Source organism: Pteronotus mesoamericanus, unplaced genomic scaffold (genome assembly GCF_021234165.1).
Source record: "Pteronotus mesoamericanus isolate MK-2021 breed Mesoamerican mustached bat unplaced genomic scaffold, CSHL_Meso_final scaffold_36, whole genome shotgun sequence".
In the NCBI taxonomy this organism is placed as follows: Eukaryota; Metazoa; Chordata; class Mammalia; order Chiroptera; family Mormoopidae; genus Pteronotus; species Pteronotus mesoamericanus.
The window spans coordinates 875,032-894,578 of record NW_026555313.1 but is presented as its reverse complement, the minus strand read 5'-3'; the positions used below and the strand labels follow the sequence as shown (position 1 = coordinate 894,578).

The window sequence follows — 19,547 nt, the reverse complement described above, 5'->3', positions numbered from 1 at the left end:
AATACCAAACATGTCGAACACATAAATGACAACAGATTACATTCACAAACCCGTTTCCTCATCTGTACATCCCTGAGAGGCTTCCTGTGCTCGCCTTATCTTCCTTACATAAGAATCCAAGGATCCCGCTGGCCTTGCTCCTCTACTTTAAAGCTGTCACCACACAAGCTAGACCTTGAGGTTCTACCACTGCCAAGATTACCAGTACCGTGTAATAGTCTCCCCATCTCACCATAATTTTTTAATCTTAAAAATTCTTCTGTAACCCACTGGCAATGGGCAAGAAGATACCTGATTGGTGGAGTTGCTCTTATACCAATCAGGACCAAAGGAGACATACAGTCTTTAGCTTGTCCTAGCTTGATGCCTGCATTGGTGGTTGGTGGCCAGAGCTGTTTATATTCTGGGGCACATTAAAAAAATTCTTCTATGATGATTTTACTATAAATGCTTTATGTGATTTTTGGAATACATAATCAAATATTTCATTCTTTCTATCTGAAAACTTGTTCTAAAGAAAAGTAGAGCCCTGGCTGGTGTGGCTCAGTGGATTGAGCGCTAGCCTGTGGACCACAAGTTTGCTGGTTTGATCCCCAGTCAGGGCATGTGCCTGGGCTGCAGGCTAGGTCCCTAGTTGGGGGCGTGCAAGAGGCTACCCATCATGTTCTCTCACACACTGACATTTCTCTCCCTTTCTCCCTCCTTTCCCCTCTTTCTAAAAATAAATTTTAAAAAAGAAGGAAAAGTGGAACAATTTAGGAGAGTTATACATGAGAAACTTAAATACCATGCTAGGGACCCTTCCCCTAAGAAATAATAAGATGCTGACTATGAATATCACACATGCCCTAATTTCTTACTGAATGAATAATATACAATTAATGTAAGCTTTGAGTTGAGCACTTTGTATTTTTTTATGAACTAAATTATTTCCTTTCTACATTTCTAAGGATTCTAGGAAGAATGAGGCATGGTCACCATATATAATAAATTACATATATATATATATGTATGTATAACATTCTTCCAATGAGCATCAAAAGAAATTATTCTGATTTTGTAATTGTATCCTGTACTCAAAACACGCTGCTTAGAACTGGCCAGGCATAACAGTGACCTTTCAGTGCTCCAGGCAAATACGTCACTTCTCTATGAGTCTCAAATGGTTGCTTTTAGTGTGAGCCTGCCTTCGTGCTTCTTTCAGTTGGAGCCATAGGAACCAGCAGAGAATAAATACCCTTGCACTTCAGATACTATTCCATTTTATCTTTACCCATATAACCACAGTAACACAGAAATTCTTTGTCTAAAGAAACCTGACAGTTCTGATAATTGAAAAAAAGTATTTTATTATCAGAATGCTTTAAAATACCTGGTTTCTTACACTTGATGGATTCCTGAAAATTAGGAACTCTTTCTTCTATGTCTTTTAGAAATAATTTCTCCAATCTTGGGGTGTGTCTGTGTGTGTTGAATGCTAGAGAAAGAGAGAAGTAAGTTTAATAGTCCCTTTCGTCCAGACTGTTTATTGTTCACATTGCTTACCAATTTCAGGATAGCAGGATAGTCTTTTTGTGTTTCATGTTTCATTTAAAATTTATTATTTCAAATGGGAATTGTTGACAAAACGTCTCAGACATTAGCCAAAGTTTCTGCTGATAATATCTAAATGCTATGTCTTATAAATTTTTCTAAACTTAGAAAGTCTACTTTCCATTCTTTGAAAATAATTTATAATCGTAATATGTGATGGCTAAATAAATTCTATTTTATAGGTATAAGTGACTCAACTTTCCCATTATTGGAGACTTATTTTATTTTCACTTTTCCACAATTATTACTAATCACTGATAAATATTTACTCTATATCTCAGTACCCAGAACAGTATATACAGTAAAAATATTGGTTGAATGAATGAAATTACTTAGATTAGATAGATATCTAGGAATGGAATTACTGCATTATAGGATTTAAATATTTTAAGATCCTTAACATATATTGCCCAAATTTTCCAGGAAGAATATATCATTTTACATCCTCACCATTGAGTAACTTTAGAAAAAAAATCTTTACTAATTTGGTAAGTGAAAAAGCATAGCTCAAATTTTAATTTTTATTTCTTAGATTAACACTAAGATTGATTTTTTAAATGAATATTAGCCATTTGGATTTCATTATATGTATTGGTTCATATCCTTTGCACATTTTTCTTTAATAAGGTTCTAGTGTTTCCTCATATAAAATATGAACATTTTACATGAGTATTTTACATATTATTTCACATAGTATATGAATATTTTACATATTGCTCATATTAATATTTTACATATTAAACCCTTTTAGATATGTTTACAGTTTTTTTCCAGTTTTCCATTTCTTTAATTTATACTCTTTTAATTTTACTTAATTTAAAATATTTTGACATGTATTTCAATGTTTTATGTTGCTGTGCTTCTGTTCCTTGTAATATCTTTCATGGCTTTTATGTTTAGAAAGTTACTTCACCATCAAGAGGCAGATAAATATTATCTTATAATTTTTTCTTTTATACATTAATTGTACCTTTGTGATTTTAATTATACCATTAATTGTAACTGGATGTTTTTGTTGTTGTTGTTGTTTTATCTTCACCAAAGGACATGCTTTTTGATTTTAGAGAGAAGGGAAGAGCAGAAAGGAAAGATGGAGAGAAACATTAACATGAGATAGGAACATTGATTGGTTGCCTCTCGCACACATCCCAACTGGGGACTGAACATTCTACCCAGGTATGGGCACTGACTGGTAATTGAACCCATAAACTTTCAGCTTACAGCATGATGCTCCAACCAATGGAGTCACACCAGCCAGGGCTGGGTTTTAGGTTTTGTTTTGTTTTTTTTATTAACTTTTTAAAAATTGTTTTATGGTTACAGTTTGAGAAATAAGAAAAATGTAATTTTGATTCCTAGTCCTTTATATATGACCTGTTGTGTGTGTTCTTTTTCTTTTCTTTTTCCTGCTAGCTCTTCTTTGTCCCAGTGTCCTTAATTTTTTTTAAATCTCAAAATTCCGGTTTTGTAGTTTGGGGGGAAATTTATTTACTTCTTTGATTATGTCTACTTTTTTCCTCTGTGCATTAACTACTGTTATTTGAATACTGAACCACTAATTTTTGTGTCTTGTCTTCTCCCAATTTCCTATCTTTTTACCACAATGTTCTATCAGCTGAAAAATTTCATCTTGCCCTATCTTCAAAACCTATTATTATTTTTTTATTCTATGAAATTTTTAATTATTTGTTATTTCTGTTTCCCTAGCTTGTAACTCTCTTTATTTCCCTCTTTTTGTTATTCTGTTGTTGTTTCTTGGGTGCATTTCTTCTATCTCTCTAAAAATGCTAAAATGTCAATGGTTTTTGAAGGCTTCTTTTTCCCCCTGTATAGTCTGTTTCTTCCAAATTTTTACTCATTTGTTTTGGTTTCTACCTTTCAGGTTTAAGGCCTTCCTTAAATGATCCTTAATAGTTGGTTCAAACATGAGAGTACAGCACTAAAAACCTGATTAGAAGCTCAGAGTGAGCGCAAGAGTTCACTGATTAGGCTTCCCTGCACGGTGAACTTGCTGGGCAGCTTCCTGGGTGAACCTGTTCAACAGTGAAGGATCTTTCAGTCTTCCTACTGGAGGGCACAGGCCTGGCTTCCCCATGGAAAGTAAGTCCTGAAATCTCCAATATCTAACTTGTGAAGTTCACTAAATCAAGTTGTTTTCCCTATGATGACCACATGCTTAACAATTCCTGGGAATTCCCAGTGCATAGACCATGAAGCTGTCTTCTGTCAGGGTGAGAGAGGAGCTGCCCCAAGAAAGGTGATCTAAGGCAGTAGTAGACTTTCAACAAATCCTCTTTAGCTCCATCTTAACCGCCACACCCAGAGGTGGGTAGGGCCATGAAATCCTAGGCCTTTGGGGTTCTGTACAGACGATGGTATTGCTTCTTGGCTTTCCTCACTGCCAATTTAGCATTCAACTTTTCAGAGTTTGGTAAATCATGTTTTCAAATTTCACTGTCTTATCTCCTTTACCATGTTCTCTTTTTGTAATTCATTTGTTAGAACAAAAATCTTCTTCTTGTCACTTCTGTGGAGTTTGGTAGAAGCAAAGTAAATGACTGTGTTTAAACCATCTTTCTCTCTTTTCGTTTTTTCAAATGCACCTCTCCATATTTCCTTACACCAACTCTTAGTTCCCAATACTTTGTCATTTTCCCTGACTCCATGCTTTTCTTCCCTCCCCCCACCCTTTTTTGAAAGTTACAATCCCTGCTTTCCAGATGAGTCTACTACCTGAGGTATCCTTCCCCCCAACCCTGGACCTTGGTGAGTATTCTGTCCTCTATACTCCATGGACACTATTTGCCTGAGCCATTTATTGGGTTCTTAATACAAGCAGTTGCGGTGGCAGCTCTCCAGAATGTCTTACTTGACAGCTAGATTTCATATCTAATGGGCACTTGTCTAAAGTGATAAATCCCCTCCATGAGATGTGCTTGCTTCTCTAAGATATCTGCATGTTTCTGCCCCCACAAGCTTCATTATTTCCTTCTTGATAAGATGCATGAGAAAGAGAAGATAGAAAAGGTGACTTCTCCTGTAACTTTTGTGTCTCAAATGCCAAAATTTGGTGTGGATTTCCTATTTAGGAACATCCAAGAGTGTGGATATAGAGTAGAAAGACACATGGTGGGAAGTGTCAAGCATAAGCAGCACAGATTAAATGATGACTACGATTGGGACTTGGCCTTTAAAGCAGTAGCTGTCCTGTTACATGGATACTGTGGCAGTCACAGTGCTACCTGGCTGCTAGGGAGGCAGGAGCCAGAAGTCTTCTTGAACCGTGTATCTCCAAGACACAGCCACTCTACTGAGTTTTGAGGCAACTTCTAACATTTTAAATACATTTCTTTAGTAGCATGTAAGCTTGCTTCTTGTACTCTCCCAGATTCTGGAAACTACTTTTTTTAAAAAAAGATTTTATTTATTTACTTTTTAGAGAGAGGGGAAAGGAGGGAGAAAGAGGAGAGAAACACCAATGTGTGAGAGACACATTGTTTGGCTGCCTCTTGCACACGTTCAACCAGGGAACCTGGCCCGAAACCCAGGCATGTGCCTCAAATCAGTGACCCTTTGGTTCACAGGCCGGAGCCCAATCCACTGAGTCACAACAGCCAAGGATCCATAAACTACCTAATACTTTAAAAAAAAAAAAATCACAAAAACTCCCTTGCCTTCAACTAAAATAGAGTGGAGTCTATATAATATGCAACTAAAGCCCCTGACCAATATATTTCCTCTCCCTCATTCCCACTTCTCAAAGGCAAACACTCATGTATTTTAGCTGTTTCTTCTATCTTCCCCTCAGGACTTCTAGACTTTTCCATTTTAGTCATTGTGAATACTTATACTACATAAGACATGGATTTAGTTCTCTTATGCTCCATCCCAACACACATAGACTTCCTTATCCCAATCCCTCATATAGCTGTATCAGATTTTTTTGGTTAAATTAAGTCTGAATATTTATTTACCACATAAAATTAATCACAGCTGAGTTATGTAGTTTATTATGATTATAATGACTTTCATGTAAAAAGCTTTTTTTAAAAAGATCTTATTTATTTTTAGAGAGGGAAAGGGAAGGAAAAAGAGAGGGAGAGAAACTTTAATGTGCAAGAGATACATCAATCAGTTGTCTCTCGCCCCCTAACCAGGGACCTGGCCCACAGCCCACGTGCCCTGACCAGGAACTGAACTGGCAACCTTTTGGTTGGCAGGCTAGCACTAAACCCAGAGCCACACCAGCCAGGGAGGGCATCACGTAAAAGGTTTTATTTTATTTATCCTACAGTTAATACTTGTCTCATTTCATTTGCTTGGTTTTATATACATTAATTCATCCTAAATTCACTTCCAGTAGCGTAAATCTCTTCTAAACACATAAAACAGATCAGTTACTATTGGGTTGGCCAAAAAGTTCTTCTAGTTTTTTCAGTATGATGGTTCTAGTAGTGCTTAATTGTTGTTAACTTTATTTGAAACAATTTTGTTAGATTGTATTGTGACAGCTGTCATACCAGCTTGCATGAAAAAAACTTACCAAAATAGGTGAATTTTTCTGTAGCCACTTTAATATTGAAGGTGGAAGAAAATAAACAACATTTTTGGAGTATCATTCTTTATTATTCAAGGGAGGTAAAACTGCAACTGAAACACACACAAAAAGGATTTGTGCAGTGTATGGAGAAGGTGCTGTGGCTGATCAAACTTGTCAAAAGTGGTTTGCAAAGTTTCCTGGTACTACTGATATTTCGGCCAAATAACTCTTTGCCAGGGGTCTGTCTTATGCATTTGAAGATGCTTAGCAGCACCTCTGGCCTTTACCCACTAGAAGCCAAGAGTGGGAGATAGCCGACATATTCAAAATATCCAAATCAATAAAGTTATTGGTGAAAACGAAAAATGGGTCTTTTATTTTATGGAAAAAAATGTAAGGAACTTTTTGGCCAACCCAATAAATCAGGTTTCTCTTTTCAGAAATATTCTCCCTGAAGCCTTCCATATGCTTACTTGAATATGGGCTGGTTAATCTTTAGGTTGTTGCACAGCTTGAATCCTGGGGCTCTATTCACTGTGACCCTAAGGATTCCTTTTTCCTCTACTATGTTATATTCCCTGGCTCCTGCATCTTAGTCTTTTTTCCTGGTTTACTCCTTTGTGTTCGTGGAGCTTATCCACCAGGAGCATCCTTGGAAGTTTCATTAGAGATTATGAAATAGCTCACAGAATCTACAGGAGGACCAAATAATAAGGTCTGAAAATGGTGCAACCAGAAACGATATTCAGATTACCCAACAATCTATACAGTAAGGTATTCCAATACCTCCTCTGGTCAAAGGCACCAAAGACTCTGAGCAAGTCACCTTACCAACTAGAACCTATGCCACTGCTGCCTCTGAAAGCTCTCATCACCTTCCTCCAGGAGTAGTTCCTGTGCAAAATCTACTTCGTCACATTTCTTGAAATTGAGATCTCCCACAGAAGTATCTGACTGAAAGAGCCTTGGTATATGCCTGTCTTTGCTGCAGTAGATGCAAGTGTCGTAATGTGGGAGTTTCCCAAAATATAAAAAGGGAATTCTAAAGTTATTGGTTGTTCAAATATAACAGTCTACCAGATTTTGCATGTCTGAGAATGTCTTTGTTCTGTCTTTATGCTTTCTTTCAGGATTCTGAAAACATTGTTCCATTGAATTCTAGCTTCTAGAAACCCAAAACCAATTTGTTTTCTGATCGACTTTGTGCAACCATTTTTTACTCTCTGAACACTTTTAGGATATTCTTTAAGCCTGATTTTCTGAGATTTCAATTAGATATGATAGGTAAGTCTTTTTGGTCAACTCTTATGCTAGAACTTCAGATATAGAAACTCATGTTCTTTATTACTGTGAAATTTTCTCTTATCCTTTCTTTCATATATTTCTTCCCACTATATTTTCAGTTTCTATGGAATACAATTAGTCAAATATTAAATCACTTGAACTGATCCTATCCTTTTCTTATCTTTATTCTTCTATTTTCCATCTTTTTGTTCTTCTGTTCTATTTTATGTTCCGAACCTTCTAGCAATTATTTTTTATTTCCACAAATTTTTTTCTCTGAATAATCCTTTTATTATAGATTTCTGGTATTTTCCATGGCTGCAGATTTTTCTCTTCTTTCTCTAGAAGTATTAATTAATGTTTTTTTTTAAGTTTCATTTGCTCTCTACATTGTGTGTTTCCTCTGATTTCACCCTTCCAGGATGTTTTGTTTCTGTTTTTCATGTTAAATGCCTTCCTCGTGTCGAGTCATTATTGGCTTATGTTTAAGAGCCAGGCACTAAAAGTTGCGTTTGCTATGAATGATAGGTAGACTTCACTGGGAGTGCTCTGACAAGAATCCAGTTATTTCCTTTGGAGATTGGGGGCGGGGGCTGTGTGGCAACTGTCAGTATCTGAGGGTAAGAGCATTATGAAAAGACTCTGAATTTATGCATCTATCTGACTTGAAATTGGGGCCCAGGAATTTATGGTGTATTAATTTTTTGGTTTTGAGAAACATTAAGAATAAGAGAAAACATAGTATGTAACAAAACTCTGCATTCCAACCAGCCAGAATTGACATCTCAATATTTTGTCATACTTGCTTCAAGTGTTTTTTTAACAGCTTTATTGAGATATAATTTACAAAGCAAAAATTTCACCCATTTTAAGTGTACAATTCAATGCCTTTTGTATTTACAGCTGTGCCACCATCACCAAAATCTAATTTTAGAATATTTCCATCACTCCAAAAAGAGACCTTGTGCCCACCTGCAGTCATAGCCCTTCCATGCTCAGCTCCAAGCAACCACTAATCTACTTTCTGTCCTTACAGATTAGCCTATTCTGAATATCTCGTATATACGTAATCATATGTGTGGTCTTTTTTGTCTGGCTTGTTTCACTCAGCATGTTTTTGAAGTTCATCCATGTTGTAACATGTATTTTGTTTCTTTCAATGGTTGAATAACATCTCATTGTTATGAATATACCACACTTTATCTGTTCATCAGCTGATAACATTTGGGTTGGTTTCAGCTTTTTGCTATTATGAACAAGTATTGTGAACATTAGTGTACAATCTACATGGTGTCATATGATTCTGTTTTTCTTGGGTAGAGACCTAGGAGTGAAATTACTTGGTCATATGGTAACTTTATGTTCAACATTTTGAGAAACCACTACATTGTTTTCCCAAAGTGCCTACAGCATTTTAAATTTCCACCAGCAATATATGAGGGTTCCTATTTCTCCATATCCTCACCAACACTTGTCATTGCCTTTACAAAAAAATAAAATAAAATAGCACTTCTAGTTGGTGTGAGGTTGGATCTCGTGGCTTTTAATGGCTAATGATGTTAAGCATTTTCTTCTATGCATATTGGCCATTCATATTTCATTTCTGAAGAAATTTCTGTTCAAATCCTTTGCTCATTTTTTTCAGTTATTTGTCTTTTTGAGTCGCAAGAAGTCATTACATGTCCTAGTTGTAAGTCTCTTGTTGAATGTATGATTTGCAAATATTTTCGCCCAGTCTATGGGTTATCTTTTCTCATTCTTATGTCTTTTGAAGTGCACAACTTTTGAAATTTAATGAGATCCAATTATCAATTTTCTTTATTGCATCTGCTTTTGGTATTGTATCTAAGAAATTGCCGAGTTCAAGATCATGGTTTTACCTTGTATTTTAGGTCTATGATCAATTTTGACTTAATTTCTGAGTCTATAGGAGGTAGAGATCCAAATTCATTCTTTTGTATTCAGGTATCCACTGCTCCAGCAACATCTGTTGAAAAGACTATTCTTTCACTGTTGAATTGTCTTGAAACCTTTGTTGAAATCAATTGACAATATTTAAGAGTTTATTTTTAACTCTCAATTCTATTCCATTGAACTATATAGCTATTTTTATAACACTATTTGATTATTATAGCTTTGTAGTAAGTTTTGAAATGGGAAAGTATGAGTCCTCCAAATTTTTTGTTCTTTTTCAAGATTTTCTGGCTATTCTGGGTTCTTTGTGTTCATATATAAATTTTGGAATCAACTTTTCATTGCTCCTACATTGTGGGGAAAACCAGCAGGAATTATAACAGGGATCACCCTGAATTCACAGTTCAGTTTTGAGAATATTGCCATCTTCATAGTATTAAATCTTCTGATCCATGAATATGTAATATTTTTCCATTTATTTAGCTCTTCTTTAACAATGTTCTCTGGTTTCCAGTGTAGAAATCTTTCACTTCTTTTGTTAAATTTATTCCTAAGCATTTTATTCTTTTTGATGCTATTGTAAATGGAATTGTCTTACTTTTCTAGATTCTTCATTGCTAGTGTATAGAAATCAATTGGTTTTTATATACTGATCATGTATCCTTCAATCTTGAACTTACTAGTTCTCGTATTTTTTTTTTTAGTGGTTTTCTCTCCATAAAATCATGTCATCTGTCAATAAAAATCATATTATTTCTTATTTTCCAATTTGGATGCCTTTTATTTCTTTTTCTTGTTTAACTGCCCTGACTAAAATCTCCAGTGTAATGCAGAATATAAGTAGTGATAACAGATATCTGAAGGTTTTGTTCCCACCTCAAGTACTTCTAAAAAGAAGAAATATTTGATATAAAGTAGAAGTCCCTTTCAGATCCAAACCCAAATCTTAATCTTTTTTATCCAGCCTCATAAGCAACAACTATCATGACTTTGGTGCGTTTTCTGTGGATATCTTTACATTTTTTGTGTGTTGTATATTCACTCATTATATGGAGTACTGTTTTATGTGTCAGCGATTTTTATTCTATATAAACGATTTTATGTCAAATATGCTAATATGTTTTCATTTCTTAAATTCAACATTAATTTTCATGATATATTCATATATACATACATATAATCTACCATAACAATATACATAGTAGTGCATTTCTCTATTAGCGGGTATTTAGATTACTTTGTTTTTTTAAATTATAAGCAATGCTGCATTTAAAAGCTTTTACATGTGTTATAATTATATGTGAGAAATGATCTATGGTAGATATTTTGAAGTGTTATTTTTTAATTTTAATTATCTAGGGTATATATGTGAGACAATACATAGGGTAGATATTTTGAATTGTTATTTTTAGGTGATACAGAAATATGTTGTATTTTATTAGGCAAGGTCAAGTTCTTTTACCTAGTAATTTTTACTAGTTAATACACAAACAAAATAGGAGAATTTTCTCTGCACACCCATATGCAGTTGATGTCAAATTTTTGGTTATTGGTAATTTGATGGGAAGAAAAATTTCTCTCCTGTATTATTATTATTATTATTATTATTATGTGTCCTATTTACTGGTGAGGTGACTTTCTTTTTTTTTTTTTTTGAGGAGACATACTTTATTGATTTATTGCCCTTTTGGGGATTTCAGTTTTGTGAATTACCAGTTATATCCTTTGAACATTTTTTCAGCTAGATTGGTTTTCTTTATATACTGATTGGTGAAAGTTCTTTAAACGTTTGCAATACTAATTCTATATCTACTTTATTGTTGTAAATATCTTAATCTAGCCTATTACCACCATTTAAATATATGGTGTCTTTTTTAGATATTTTGAAAAATTAAATGTAATCAAACTTATTAGTCTTTTCCATTATGATATGTTCCCTTATGTCCTGTGTAAGTAATCCATTCTTCCTTGAAATCATAAAGCTTTAGCTTTCTTTTAATTGTTTTAATTTCTTTGGTTTCCATCTTTGTTTCACCCATTAAGAAAACTGTGTCACTGTTGTTGAGAGGTAATGATCTATATTGTTGTTGGTGGGTTTTCGTTTTTTTGTTTTTGGGGGTTTTTTTTGTAGAAATCCAATTGTCTACCACCATTTTCCCCACTGAGTTGGAATCCTTTAAGTCTCCTAAGCCAAGTTCCAATATAAGCATCAATCTCTTTCTAAACTCTTCAAAGTACATTGATTTTTTTGCCCATTTCTATGCTGAAACTATACCGTTTTAATTACTATAGCTTCACACTTAGTATTGATAATTGGTAAGGCAAGTCCCATGTCCTTAATTCATCTTTTTCAAAATTAATTTGGCTAGGTTAGTAGAGTTCAGTATTCACTTAAGAATATATTTTCAAGTTCTATAAAAATCCTATTGATTTAAATTGAAATTGCATGAAGTTAAAGAAAAACTTGGAGTGGACATAGCTTCCATATTGAGCCTTCTCAGCCATATATTTGTTCAAGTCTTGTATGTATTTCATTAAAGTTTCAGAATTTTGTCCATAAAGATAATGCATTTGTTTCATTAAATACAGGCTTAGGAACTTTATAATTTTTTTGAGTGCTATGTGAATAGACATGTTTTTCTATTAATTTTTATTATTTATTGATATATATCTTTTCAAACTTTGTATCTTTTGTTATTAGTTCTGCCAGCTTGACCATTAATTCTTGAGTTTTCTATGTAGATAATCAAAATTTTGGGGAAAAAATACAGAAATTATATCTCTTCTAGTAGTCATAGCTCTTATTCTTTTTTTTTTTTGGAGCTGGGTAGGAATGGAAGTCATATAATTAAATGCAATCTCCAGTAAAATGTTAAATGTTGAGTGAGTTAGTAAAAATTCTACACTTATTTCATATCTTAATGAGTTTTCCTAAACTTTGACATTAAGTTACAGCCTATCATTTATCACCTAATCTGAGATATTCTGAGAATGATAGGGACTCAGGGAAGACAGGCATAAACCAGGACCCTACTAACTGATCAAACAGTTAAAAGACAATATAGAATATTTGAGCACTGCAAAAAAAAAAAAAAAGACCTAATAAGCACATATTAAACCTTGTAGTCCCAAACTGCAGAATATAATGTTTTCAAGTACTATGGAAATGTTACAAAACTGGCCATAAAACTGTGGCCATAAAAGTTTTAACAAATGTCAAAGGACTAAAAGTAAGCAGAGGATGTTCTCTCGCCAAAAAACAATAAATTAATATTTTTTAAAAAACTAGAAAACTAGAAATTAATATTAAAAATATAACTAGAAAACTCCCAATTATGTAAAAGAGCACATTTCTAAATAAACCTTCAATCAGGAGGAAATAAAAATGAAAATTAGAAAATACTTTAATTCAGAGTAAATATTCTATGTTTTAAATCCTGTAGGATGCTATTAAACAGTGGGTTATAGGCTTAAATAGCTAAGAAAAGAAAGACTGAAAATTAAATGAGTTAAGCATTTATCTCAAGAAGTTAGAAAAAAAGTACAATGAAGAGAGTAGAAGAAAGAAAATAATAAAAATAAGACCAGAAATTGAAGAAACAAAAAACTGATATAAAACAGAGAAGAAGAATACAAGTAAAAGTTGGCATTGTGAAAAGCCTAATAAAATTCACAACCCTCTGATGCAAATGGTAAAGACTGGTATTAGAAAGCACAAATAACCAATGTCAGGAAAGATAAAGAGTTCATTATAGGTGCTGCAGACAAAACACATAAAATGTGGTCTAAACAACTTTAAGTCAATATATTTTTAAATTTATAGGAAATAAGTTCTCAGGAAAATATTATTGTACAATTGATAAAAGAAATAGAATGTGAGTGTGTATCTATAACCATCAGGAAACTGAAGTAGTAGTTAAAACTCTTTTCACAAAGAAAACTCTAGGCCCAGATGGCGACACCAGCAAATTTAATTCCAATCTTTTTTCCCAGAGGACAAAAAGAAAAAATATTTCCCATGTATTTTATGATACATCTCCAAAAAGCACACAATGAGAAAGGATAGGTTAATCTCATTTATGAACATGGATGAAAAGTCCTAAATAGAATTTAAATAAACTGATTCCTGCAGTATACTTATCATGATTAAGATGAGTTTATTCCAGAAATTAAAGGTCAGGTGATAGTTAAATAAATTAATATCATAACACACACTGACAGGTTAAAGAGTATCTCATTAGATGCAGAAAAGTGTTTGATAAAATTCACCCATCCATTTAGCAAACTAAAAATTGTAGGGATACTTTTTATTGAATAAAGTGCCTCTATTCAAAACCTTCAGTGAACATCATACTTAATAGTGAAAAGGTAAAAGCTTTCCCTTTCAGATCAGGAAAAACACGAGAATGCCTGTGATCACCTCTTTTATTCATCATTGTCCTGGAACTTTTATCCAACATACAAAGGCAAGCCAAAAAAGGGAAAAGGGAAAAAATGTTGGAAAGGAAGAAACAAAGCCGTTTTTCCTCATAGGTATGATTGTATATGTGAAATTTCAAAACACCTATGAATAAACTATTTTAATTAATAAGAGGGTTTAGCAAGGTCTCTGAATTTAAAATAGCAATATATAAAAGCAATTATATTTATACGTGCCAGCAAAAAACACACAATCAAAATTTAGGAAAGATGTCATTTGTAATAGCATTAATAATTAAGTAGCACCTAAAGCTAAACTTCAATGAATACAGCAATATAAATTTACTGAGAGGCAATTCAGGAAGACCTAAATAAAGAGAATGACATAACTTAATGACAGAATTAAGACTCAACATTGTAGCGGGTATTTTTTTTAAATAGACCTATAGAGTCAACGTTATCTGAATAAAAATCTCAAAAGTATTTTTGTAGCACATGACACTTTAAATTTTATATTGAAGTGTGAAGGGCCAAGAAAAGAAAAACATTCATAAAAGAGAGACAAGGGAAGAAGACTTGCTTTACCAGATTTCAAAACCTAACCTCCATCACACTATGTGTAAAAATGAATTCCTGGTGGAACTGTGAAAGGCATAACTATAAAACCTTTAGATGATAATATCTGAGAACATCATCATAACCTCAAAGTAAGGAAAAACTTCATCATCAAGAAATATCATGCATTAAGCAAAAAGAACAAGAATGAAAAATTGAACTGCTCTAATATTAAAGATTTTTGAATATCAAAATATATCAAAAAGAGAAGCCAAGAAGTGGAAAATATATGTGTGGCACAAATAAGACAGAGACCTAACGCCCAAAGAATTAAGAACGCAGAGTAACCAGGAAGAAAAAGCCATTCAATAGAAAGGCTCAAACAGACACCTCACAAAAGAAGTCCAAATGGACAATAAAGATATGAAAGGTTATTAGTAAACAAGGAAATGCAAATTAAGACCTCACTGAGATATCACTATACACTCACCAGATGAGCTAAAATTGAAAAGCTGGACAATATCAATTGTGATAAGATTATGAAACCAGAACTCTTATCCTGCTGATAGGAAATATATGTGATGTGTATTCAATATACATATGTACCTCTGCACATTTACAAGAACGTTCATAGTGGTACTATTTTAAACACCCTTATACTGGAAACATAGTTAGTATTAAAATAAATTATGCTGTGTATTTTTACACAATGAAGTTCTATATAGTATACCACAGCTACACATAAAGTAGAAGGAAAAAAGCAAAACACAAGAAGTGTGCACATATGTTTCAGTTAAAAAATTTATATGAAGTTCAAACACTGGCAAGACTACACATCATTATTTAGAAATGATTACATAAGCATTTAATGAAATTATTTGATGAATATATTTTATTATAAATGTTTAATATTTATTGAAAAGAATGTATATTCTCTTGTTTTGGTTAAAGGATATTATAAACATATATAATATATAAATGTATATGCATATATAAATGCAATAAGTATATATATGTATGCACATAATCATCAATGTTGTTGATCTATTAACTTGAGAAAAGTCTGTTAAAAAATTCCCACTGTAATTGCATATTTGTGTTTTTCCTTTTAATTATTTTTGCTTCAGATTTTTCCAGACTATGTGGTTACATATTTGCATACATGTTCATGATAGTAATATTTACCTAGTGGATTTTTCTTTGTGATGCAATGAGTAGCTCTTATTAATGCCCTTGTTAATGCTACTCTATTTAAAGAACACTTTTGATAATTGCTACATAAAGTTTTTGTTGTTGTTTAGAATTTGCCTGAAGTATCCTTTTCTATCCCTTAATTTTCTTTATTTTAGTAGTTTAGTTTGAACTTTTTTTAATGTTTGTTTTTAATTGTCTTACTAATAATGAACAGGCTAGCTAGTGAGGTAGCCATGCACTCAGATTAAGTAAGAGGGAGTTAAATTATAACAGTAGCCAGTAATGAAGTCTGGACCATCAGCAAATTTCATTTTAAGGCTTCCTTCCAGGAAATCATCTCTCCGGGCCCCAGAATGTCTTAATTTAAAATCAGGTTTTGTTAGTAGAAAGCAAGCTAATTTATTCTTCTGTTCTTTCCACTTGACAAAACAGATTAAAACACCATCTTTTTCTACTAGAAAATTGGTCATTTTCCAGTTAAAAATGTTTTATTTTTTATTTTGTTATATATATATATATAAATATATATTTAGATTTTATTTAATTTTAGACAGAGGGGAAGGGAGGGAGAAAGAGAGGGAGAGAAACATCAATGTGTGGTTGCCTCTTGTGCGCCCTCCACTGGGGACCTGGCCAGCAACCCAAGCATGTGCCATGACTGGGAATCGAACTGGCGGTCATTTGGTTCACAGGCCGGTGCTCAACCCACTGAGCCACACCAGCCAGGGCTTATTTAGTTATCTTTTTTATCCATGTGTTCAGGGCATGCACCAGACATGGGCACAAAACAAAAAGCCAAGGGGGTATAAACAAGGAGTTACTTTGTCCCTGGCTTATAATGAGACAAGCCCCACCAAACCAGTGCAACTCTAGCTAGGTCAGGGACACAGGTTAAAAATTTAAAACTGATACCATTATTTTTATTTCCTTATTTTTAAGTGTGATCTATGACTTGTGACCATTGGGTTTCTTCATCTTCTTAGTAAGAGCTTCAAAGAAACATTTTCAAGCAAAATTTTCACAATTTGTAGGCTGGCAACTTTGTAAGTGAGGGAATTTACTAGAATGGGGGAAAGTGGTTCAACTGGGACAGGAGGGAGCTTGGATTAAATTGGAGCTGTCACTGGATTGGGGATGGGCTGACTGAATTAAAACCTTAAGGAACATATAGAGCCTGAAAGTCACAGGATTTTTCTTTTAGAGATATTTTTCCTTAAAAAAAAAATCATCTTTCTGGGTCTTCGTGTATCTTTATTTTAAATCTAAATTTCAGACTAGCAACATGTAAATTACTTTTTTTCTCCTTTAAAACAGAAAAAGCCCTGGCTGGTATGGCTCAGTGGATGGAGTGCTGGTCTCCGAACCAAAGGGTTGTGGGTTTGATTCCCAGTCAGGACACATGCCTGGGTTGCAGGCCAGGTCCCCAGTAGGGGGCACGTGAGAGGCAACCACACACTAATGTTTCTCTCCCTTTCTTCCTCCCCTTTTCTCTAAAAATAAATAAAATCTTAAAACAAACAAACATAAAAAGATTAAGGCAATGCTTTTTAGATCAAGATGTAATCTTTTTTCCTGTCAAAATTCATTTACCCATTCATTCATTCAGTTACTCACTCCTTTGGAAAATGTCTGTGGGTGCCAGGCATTGTTTTAGATGCATGGCCTACATGACTGGGCAAACAAAGATCGGTACTCTTGCAGAATTTATATTCTGCATAAGCTAGGTAGAGAAAGAAATAATAAACGTAACTAAACTGTATATGATCATGGAACATGATCTGCACTATGTAAAAAAGTAGAGCAGGATAAAGGAGGTAAGGAGTGCAGAATGTGACAGGACAAAGTGGGAAGATTGCAACTTAAATACGCTGTCATGGTTGGTTGACCTCATCTGAACAAAGACTTGAGTAATACAGGGAAGAGGGTTCTTGGTGGAGAAATAGCTAATGCAAGGGCCCTAAGGCAGGAGCTACAGCTCAAACTGCACCAGGAAGGCCTGTGGCCTAGAGAGGCTGGATCAAGAGCGGTCAAGTAGGTCGAGTTCACAGAGCCTCGTAGGTCACTGTGAACACCTTTAACTTTTACTGTCTGATTGGATCCCCTTTTCTCCCAACCTTATCTAACTATATTATTAATTTTTAAAAATTGTTGTCAAGCTTATGCTGTAATATAACTGTTAGTTTACTTTCATTTTCTCAGTGGGGAGGTTGAGTGTCTTTCACGTTTATTGTCTATTTGGAATTGCTTTTTCTGAACGGCCGATTTATATTCATCACCCAATTTTTTATTGGGTTGTTTGTATTTTTTATATTACGGGTATTAGTAGTAATAGCAGTAGTTGTAACCTTTTATATGTTAGAGATGTTACAGAATTTACCTACTCTTCTGACATTTATCTTTTGGCTTTGTTTTTGGCATCATCTGCTATAAAATTAAATTTTTATACAGATGAACTCTAAAAATGATTTCTTTTATAGCTATTAAGTGTTCTGCCTCCATCAAAAGTTCTTTACAAACTCTAGGCTGTATATAGTCTCTTTAAATTTTCTTAAGATTTCTACAGTTATTTGTTTTCCTTTTGGGTGTTTAATTCTACTGGACATAGCTTTGAAGCTAGAATTCCTACATTACATCCTGCTATATGAATAAACTGCTATCAGTTATTATGTAGAACATCTTTTTCACATTGAATTAAAATACTACTTAAAATACTACTCTTAAAATACTACATTAAAATGGAACAATTTTTAAGGTTATGATATACTATACCATACCCAAAAGTTGATAAGAATGATCTGAAAGGGATAAATTACGAGAGATAGGAAATATAGTAGGATGTCCATGGGACCCAGAGGGATTAGGACCCAGAGAACAAAGGAAAGGGCTTGGGTCATCTCATCTTTACTGACACATGGAAAATTGAGGGTATAGGTACAGTCAAAGGCAGTTTGGTAGATCCGCTGAACAGCAGATGAAGAGTCCTTGCTGAAGAGCTTTTATTTTCCCAGAGAAGTCAGAATATCATCTATTCCTGGGAAAGAGGATGAGGAAAGATGGTGGAAGAGGCATGTAGATTTAAGAGAGAGGAATGTGGGAAATGCTATTATTGCAGAGTGGGAAAATAAACAATTAGGAGAGTATAAGGGGAATGGCAGGCAGAATTAGGGTCCCAACTAGATTTTTGTGGTAATTGGTTTAAAATGAGAATTCTTCACAGGTTATATATGACAGTGTGAATTTTAAATTTTTAGTAAACTTACTTTTCATTTCTTTTTCTAATACTTTCAAACCATTTAAGTCAAAGCCTTTATAGTTTCATTTTCTTATTAGTACTTTAAAATCTTAAGTAAAAAAAAAATGTTTAGTTTCTTTTTCTGATTAATACTTTCAGATCACTAAAGTCAAAGCTTTACGTTTTGTGGACTGATTATATTATACGTTGCTATTAATGAAATTACAGGGAGGGTTATTTATTTATGGTTGATGATAAAAAGATTAGGTGGTAGGATAGTAGTTAAACGAATCAGGGTGATTGGCTCAGGGCTGATAAGGGCAGTTGGAACATAAAAACCAAGGGTATTTTCTATAATTGTGTCACCACCTTGCCATTGTTACTTCATTCCTCCACTTCATAGTGCATCAGTCATTCATTCATTCAACAGATACTTACTCAGCACCTATTATGTGTCAGGCACTGTTCTATATGCAGAGGATACACCAGTGAACAAGAGACACAAGGTTCTTGCTTTCCTGGAACTTATGTTCTAATATAGGAAGATAGACAATAATAATAAAAATAATATTAATTATAATAATAGCTAACATTTATTTAACAAGTAGTTTTCTGAGACAGTTTTAAGCACTTTAAAAGTATTAATTCACTAATCCTTATAACAACATTAGAATTATTCCCATTTTACACATGAGGAAACTGAGGGCACAGAAAGGGAAAATAGCTTGCCAAAGGTTACACAGCAAGGAAAAGGCAGAACTCGAAATCAGAACCGAGCTAGTCAGGCCATAGCTCCCTTTCTGTTAATGACTTTGT

At 33.8% G+C, this 19,547-nt stretch overlaps 1 non-coding gene across 1 annotated transcript; it reads right to left on the bottom strand.

Moving 5' to 3' along the window:
• Positions 1-16,249: 16,249 nt before the first annotated feature.
• Positions 16,250-16,386, bottom strand: LOC129086191 (small nucleolar RNA SNORA48). The gene has a single exon (XR_008530794.1). It is a non-coding gene; the product is annotated as a small nucleolar RNA SNORA48 (small nucleolar RNA).
• Between the last annotated feature and the right edge of the window lie 3,161 nt (positions 16,387-19,547).